The 6404-nt window shown below is 50.9% G+C and overlaps 1 long non-coding RNA gene across 1 annotated transcript; it reads right to left on the minus strand.

Moving 5' to 3' along the window:
• Positions 1–4130: 4130 nt before the first annotated feature.
• Positions 4131–6404, minus strand: LOC112479390. The gene is made up of 3 exons (XR_003046175.1): positions 5737–6404; positions 5368–5494; positions 4131–4262 (listed from the first exon to the last, which is right to left on the minus strand). It is a non-coding gene; the product is annotated as an uncharacterized LOC112479390 (long non-coding RNA).

A 6404-nucleotide genomic window follows, 5' to 3' on the forward strand; every position in this document is an offset into this window, starting at 1 on the left:
TACTTATTACAATCTACTGTTTTTAACAGTTTGAGTGACATGTAGAAATCTTATCTCTTCACATAACTTTACCCTCCCCCTTTATAATATGATTATGTGAGATGTTCCCTCTAACTATACTAAAAGGCATCAGGCAGTAGTAGAATTTTTGCTTCAACCATCCAGTACAACTTTGAAAGCTTCAGAGAAGTCCATTGTTCTTTCTTCCTTCTCAGCATTCTAACATCCCTTCTTTTACCATTTTCTTTCTGTTTAGAGAACTTCCGTTATCCATTCTGTCAGGGGAGTTCTACTGGTGACAAATACTCTTACTTTTCCTTCAGAATGTCTTGAATTCTCCCATTCCTGAATGGTATTTTCATGGTTGGCAGTTCTTTTTTTTCAGCGTTTAATAATGTCATTGCACTCCCTTCTGGCCTGCATGGTTTCTGATGAGACTAGCACATTATTACAACTGTTTTCCCTCGCATTAAAAAAGTCGTTTATCTGTGGCTGATTTCAAGGTGTTTTTGTCTTTGGTTTTTGGACATTTGATGATGATGTGTCATGGCACAAATTCCTTTGGGTTTATACCATTCTGGGTTCATTAGGCTCCTTGGATCTGTAGGTTTATGTCTTTTGCCAAATTTAAGAAATTTTCAGCTGTTATTTCTTTGATTATTTCAGTCCTATCCTCTTAACTCCTTTTCTTCTGAGACTCCTTGGCACAAATGTAAGATCTTCTGTTATATCTCACAGGCTCCTGAGGCTCTTCACACCACCACCTCCCCTGCTGCTTCCCCCACCTCACCTCCCCGCAGTCTATTTTTCAGATTGGGTAATTTCTATTGTTCTGTCTTCAAGTTCACTGTTCCTTTCTTCTTTTCCCTCTGTTCTGTTGTGGAGCCATCTATTGAGTGTATTCTGATTTTTAGTGTTTTTTAAAATTCTAAAATATCCATTTGGTTCTTCTTTATACGTTGATTTCCTTGCTGAAAATTTCTATATTATTATTTGTTTAAAGCACATTCATAATCGCTCATCAGAGCATTTTTATTATGGCTACTCTAAAATCCTTGCCAGATAATTCCAACATATGTGTCACCTTGGTGTTGGTATCTTTTGACTGTGTATTCACAAACAACCTGAGCTTTCCCTGGTGCTTGCTATGATGAGTGACTTTTGATTGGGTCCTACACATCTGGGGTACTGTGTGCTGAGACCCTGGGTTGCATCTCACTCTTTGGTTTCACACCTCACCTCGTCTGACCCTGCATAGGTAGGCAAAGGGGATGCTGTCTCATTACTTTTGGGTAGGGGGCAGTTCCAGCTTCCCCTCTTAGCCCAAGGATTTATAGCACAATGAGAAAACATGGGCTGCTTTCCTGATCCTTGGGGGTCTGATTCTTGGGGCTGCAGGGTACAAGGGCAGAGGGTGGCTTTTCCACAGAACACGGCCCTGGAGAGAGCACCCATCCTTAGGAACATCATCTGCAACCTGACTGTGAGCCCCAGGATGGCAAGAACTCACTCTGGGCATCCTGGGCATGGTGTGTGCTGTGAATGCTCAACCAAGCCAGAGATTACAAACTGGAGACTTGCTGGCTGGGTTTTTCTTCCTGGTGCATTTTGTTCACTCAATACTCAAGAATATGTCCATGCTTTCCACAGTTGCCCTCACCACCTGCTTCTGTCTTACTCTTTACATTCATCACCTACTTGGCCCTTGAAGTCATCTGAGTTTGCCGCCCCAGGGCAAGGTGAAGCTGAGCCCCTGCAGTATTCTTGGTGAATATCTGTGGAGGTGGATGGGAAGCTCTTTTACTGTGTCTTTTATGCAATGTAGTGCTGACAGTAACCTGGTTGCATGCCCAAGGCTGGGGGAGCACTAGTGGCAGACCTGAGCCCAGACTGGTCACAGCTGGCACCGAGAGGGACAGGAAGCCTGAGGAGGGCTCATGGGTGGGAGGAGCTATAGTCAGGAGGCTTTTGGGAGGAGGGGGGTGGGAGCATGAGCTTTGAAAGATGGAAGGTAGAGGTGGGGGTCCTGGACAAGGGCACAGCATGGGGAAAGGCCTGAAGTGCAAAGGCATCTTTGGAGCAAGAATCTCAGCCTGACAAGAATGCTGGGCACACTGGTGGAGCAACATTTAGGTAGGTGGAGGCCTATTGGTACCATGAGGTCCTGAATACTTTGCCTACTCTGCATCTAGGCCTGCTTGTTTTGATAATTGGTTTGATTTTCTGTGGGAGAACCACTCTCCAATGCCACCTCCCGGCTCTGGAGAGCTCACTGATCTTAGCCCACCAACTGTCAGATTCTATCCTCTGGCCAGAGTAACTGGTTTGAGGGGCCAGGGCATAGAACATGATCCAGCCCACTTCATGAGGCTCCATTCTGGGAATTTCCCTGGACCTATTGGGAAAGAAGCACCTGGAGCTGCCAAAGCCCCCATACACAGAAGCCTATGTGGCGGGAACCAAGACAGTGGCCAGCATAGCCCACGATGCCCATGCTGTGCCCGAGACCCAGCCATACTCACCTGCTGCATACTTGAGCCAGTATAGGCTCCTTGAAGCTTAAGCCCAGTTGAGTTTCTGTCTCCTGCAACCAACAGTGCCTGACTGGTGAGGACAGGGGTGGCAGGAAAGTGGGCTGGGCAGGAGGAGGACATGGTGGCCCAGCAGCCTTCTCTTCAGGGTGCTTACACCTAGGCTGAGCCCCTGTCCTCTTGTTTTAGAGCTACAGGCCAAAGAATTGGAGTGTGGGGATGGCTCTAGTCCCTGAACAGGGCCCCCCATCTCCTTTGCACCCAGCGGCCAGAATGGGCTCCTAGAATTCCGCAGTGACTGCGACTTGCCCCAGTGTCCACAGTAGCAGCCCGTAGGCTGAGGCTGACAGCATTGACCCCACAGCAGGATGTGAAGAAGAGACAAGATGACCCGTGGCACTGCACACTCAGGGCTGGCCCAGGGCAAGCACCCAGCAAACACTGAAGAACCCCCAGGAGCACCTGTTCTGTGCCTGCCCCCAGCAAGTATACATATGTGTGCACATTTGCACGTGTATGTGTGCTCATGTGTGCACGTACCGTGGGTGCAGGTGTGCAGGCATTCCACATGTTGAAGGAACCTCCCTACTCAGGGAGGGTGTCCACCCTTTCTCCTTTCTCAGATCCCTCTGACCATAGTGTGGAGAGCAGCGTGGGGCAGGAGGTGACAGGAATGGGGGAGGAGAGAAATGATTCTGACATGGGGGCAAGGGACAGGCAGGAGTCAGGGTGACACTAGATTTGTGCCCAGTGGCCAGGTATCAGTGGCCATCCCCTAGGGGGTTTGGGTACCCAAGACCTCTCTGTACCCCCTCCCCTGGCTTCCCCTTCACACATCAGCAGTGGGGGCAGCGGAGGGGGCCCACCATGGGGATGGAAGAAGGTACCCTTGAGTCTACTTTTGGGCAAAGCTCTGAGTCACCCCTGGAGCTGCTCCTGTGGCAGGAATACTGGACAGTACTGAAAGAACCTCTTCTCAACCCCTGAGAGGAGCTGTTTCTAGAAACTGTCCATGCTGTTCAACAAATCCCATAACCTTCTGAGCTGCTCAGCAAACAGAAGCAAAACTGCAGAGGAAACACAGACAGGAAGTGCCCAAGCTATCCTGCTTACTCATTTATCCTCCGTGATGTGCAGTGAGGAGCACCAGGGCCATAGGCCCTGGTGTGAATCCAGCTGAGCCCGCGACCTCTTCGTTGGAACTTGGGGCGGGCTCCTTAGAGGGCAGTGTCAGCACACACGCATATGCAGCTCCCAGCTAAACTCAAGACAGGTGCCCTGGGGCCAGATGGAGCTCCAGAGCACAGGGAACACTGCACTGGGCTCATGAGAGCAACAGTTACTTCCCATTTGCTCTTCAACAAACTGCCTGTTGTGGTCTCCTCCTCATGTCCCTTCTGGATTGCTGTCTTTCCTTACTGATTCTTGGGAGTTCCTTCTGTATCCTGGGTACACATTTTTTGTCAAACATATGTGCATTGCAAATACCTTTTCCTACCCGGGCTCGTTGGCCGCTTCCTTTTTTCCTAGCTTTTTGTGAACTCTGTAATTTTAATGAATAAAAATAAACAGTTTTAGAGTAGTCAAATTGATCCATATTTTCCTTTATTTACTTATTTTTGACATTTCATCGAAGAAATCTTCTCTAGTTCACTGTCGCAAAGGTAATCTGCTCTGTTGTCTTCTAAAAATCTTGCGGTTTTCTTCATGGTGCTTGGGTCTATGGCCTTCCTGAAATTGGTGGTCATGTGTGATGCTCATTCAAGCATTATATAACCAGATTCCAACTTGAAAAGACCTTGCCACCACGTTTGGAGAGTGGACAGCGGTGACATAAGCAGGAGCAGGGGATGCAGTGGGAATGGAGGGAGACACTGTAATCTGGTATAAGTTTCGGGGATACCGGGGCCCTGAAGGAGGGAAGGGTATCCAAGGGGACACTGGGATTCCTGGTGGGACAACCATAGGCTGTGAGGGTATGAGCTTGACTGCCAACCAGAGCCCAGCTGCCTTCCTGAGACACCCAGGGAGACAATGGAGATGAGGAGCTAGACCTCAAAGAAGCAGCTCTGGCTCTTGGGGACTGTTGAGCACACAGTGAGAAGGGTCTTAAGCAGTTCCTGACTCAGTGGCCCCACAGAGGATAGGTTGGCAAGGAGCAGGCAGAAAGGTGGCACAGCTCTGGTGCCAACACACGGAGCATGGATGGACATTTTCTCAGGCTCACTATAGTGCTCACACTCACACCTCCTCATCACCTCGGTGAGGGGTCTCCGGCTCCATCTCACAGATGAGGAAAATGGAGCTCAGAAACAGACGGGACTTGATACACGTTAACCAGCCATGCCAGGATCCGAACCCAGGTGTGTGGCTCAGATGTCTATGAGAGAGGAAGGTGCTTGGGTTTGGTTTGCTGATGCATTTGTGTGCAGTGTAGTAGAGTGGCTGAGTTGAGATCACAGACTATGGAGCTAGATTGCCAGGGGTAGCCCCCTAGCTCTGCCACCTACCAGCTAGGGAACTTGGGGAAGTCACTTCACTTCTGTAAAATGTAGCAGAGCCCTACGTAGAGTCAGTGCTAGAGTAGTGCTTATTCAATAAAACAGTAAATAGGACTTTTGAAAAAGATGTTCACCCTTACTTAGGCACATGCAAATTAAAGCAACAATGAAAAACCAGTGCATATCACCAGATAGGCAAAAACTCCAGAGCCACAGTACCAAGTATAGGTGAGGATGGGGGCTGCAGGGACCCTTCCAAACCACTGCTGAGACTGCAAACCCGGCTGTCACTTGGGAAAACTTGGGTTATCCACCAAAGCTAAACACACACTTACCTTGTGACTCAGCAGTCCACCCCCAGGGCCGCCAGGAGCCTACACGAGATGTCTATCATAGCTTGCTGTACAGGGTCCCAAAACTGGGATGCTGTCCATCAGCAGGATAAGGGGTGCCCAGCACCACCTGCGAGGACAGGGGCAGAACAGAGTGAATAAACTGCCCATCAGCAACCCTGTCGGGCTGGACCTTCACAGCGCCGAGATTGCCTGTGATGCCCACGTCAAGCACAGCAAAACTGCAGCACGTCATGCTGAAATAGCAAAGGAAACCAAGAGGATTAACCCAGAAACTAGGATAGGGGCCACACGAGGAAAAGGGAGCGGGGAGAGGTGGGAGGGACCCTTTCGCCAGTCTAAGTTCCTTACCCTGGACTGTAGCTATTTCTTCTTCTGTAGGGATGACAGCCTGGTTCTCGCACAGCAAGAGCTCCTCAGTGCTCTGCTGCTCTCCCGCACTGAGCTCGCCCTCGCGTCACGAGGCTCTGGTCCTTTTGTTAGACGCGCTCTTGCACCTCGCCTCACCTTCCCTGGGGCCTTCCGTGGGGAGGCCTCCCCACACTCCCACCTGTGGGCGGCTGTCAGAACGCGCTGGCCTCTGCTTGAGCACCGTCACGGGTGACTGCTGTCTGCACTCCTACTGGGCGGTGGGGCCCGGTGGCCTCCGCGGGTAGAAGCAGCCCCTGCTCCCCACACTCTCCGGCCTCGGTCCCGGACAGCCTGGGTTCGCATTCCTCCACACCCCCACCTCGGAACCCTGGGAAGGAACTTATCTCCTAGGGCGCATCCCCATCAGTGAATGCGCAGCTCGGGGGCGGGGTGTGTGTGGAGTGAGAGGTATCGTGTGTCCCTGCAGGCGCCGTTTTGCCTACTGGCGAGGTTACCCATCTCACCTAACAGATGTGGTCGGAGAGGCCTAGAGCCATGGGACCCACAGCCTCGCATGAATGGAGGTTGTACTCTTAGCCTGGGCACACGGGGGCTAGGCCCTGCCTTTGGGGACGCCCTGGAGGGAACCCCTCGCCCAGCCCTTTAAG

The sequence above is a fragment of the Pteropus alecto genome, unplaced genomic scaffold, assembly GCF_000325575.1.
Source record: "Pteropus alecto unplaced genomic scaffold, ASM32557v1 scaffold124, whole genome shotgun sequence".
In the NCBI taxonomy this organism is placed as follows: domain Eukaryota; kingdom Metazoa; phylum Chordata; class Mammalia; order Chiroptera; family Pteropodidae; genus Pteropus; species Pteropus alecto.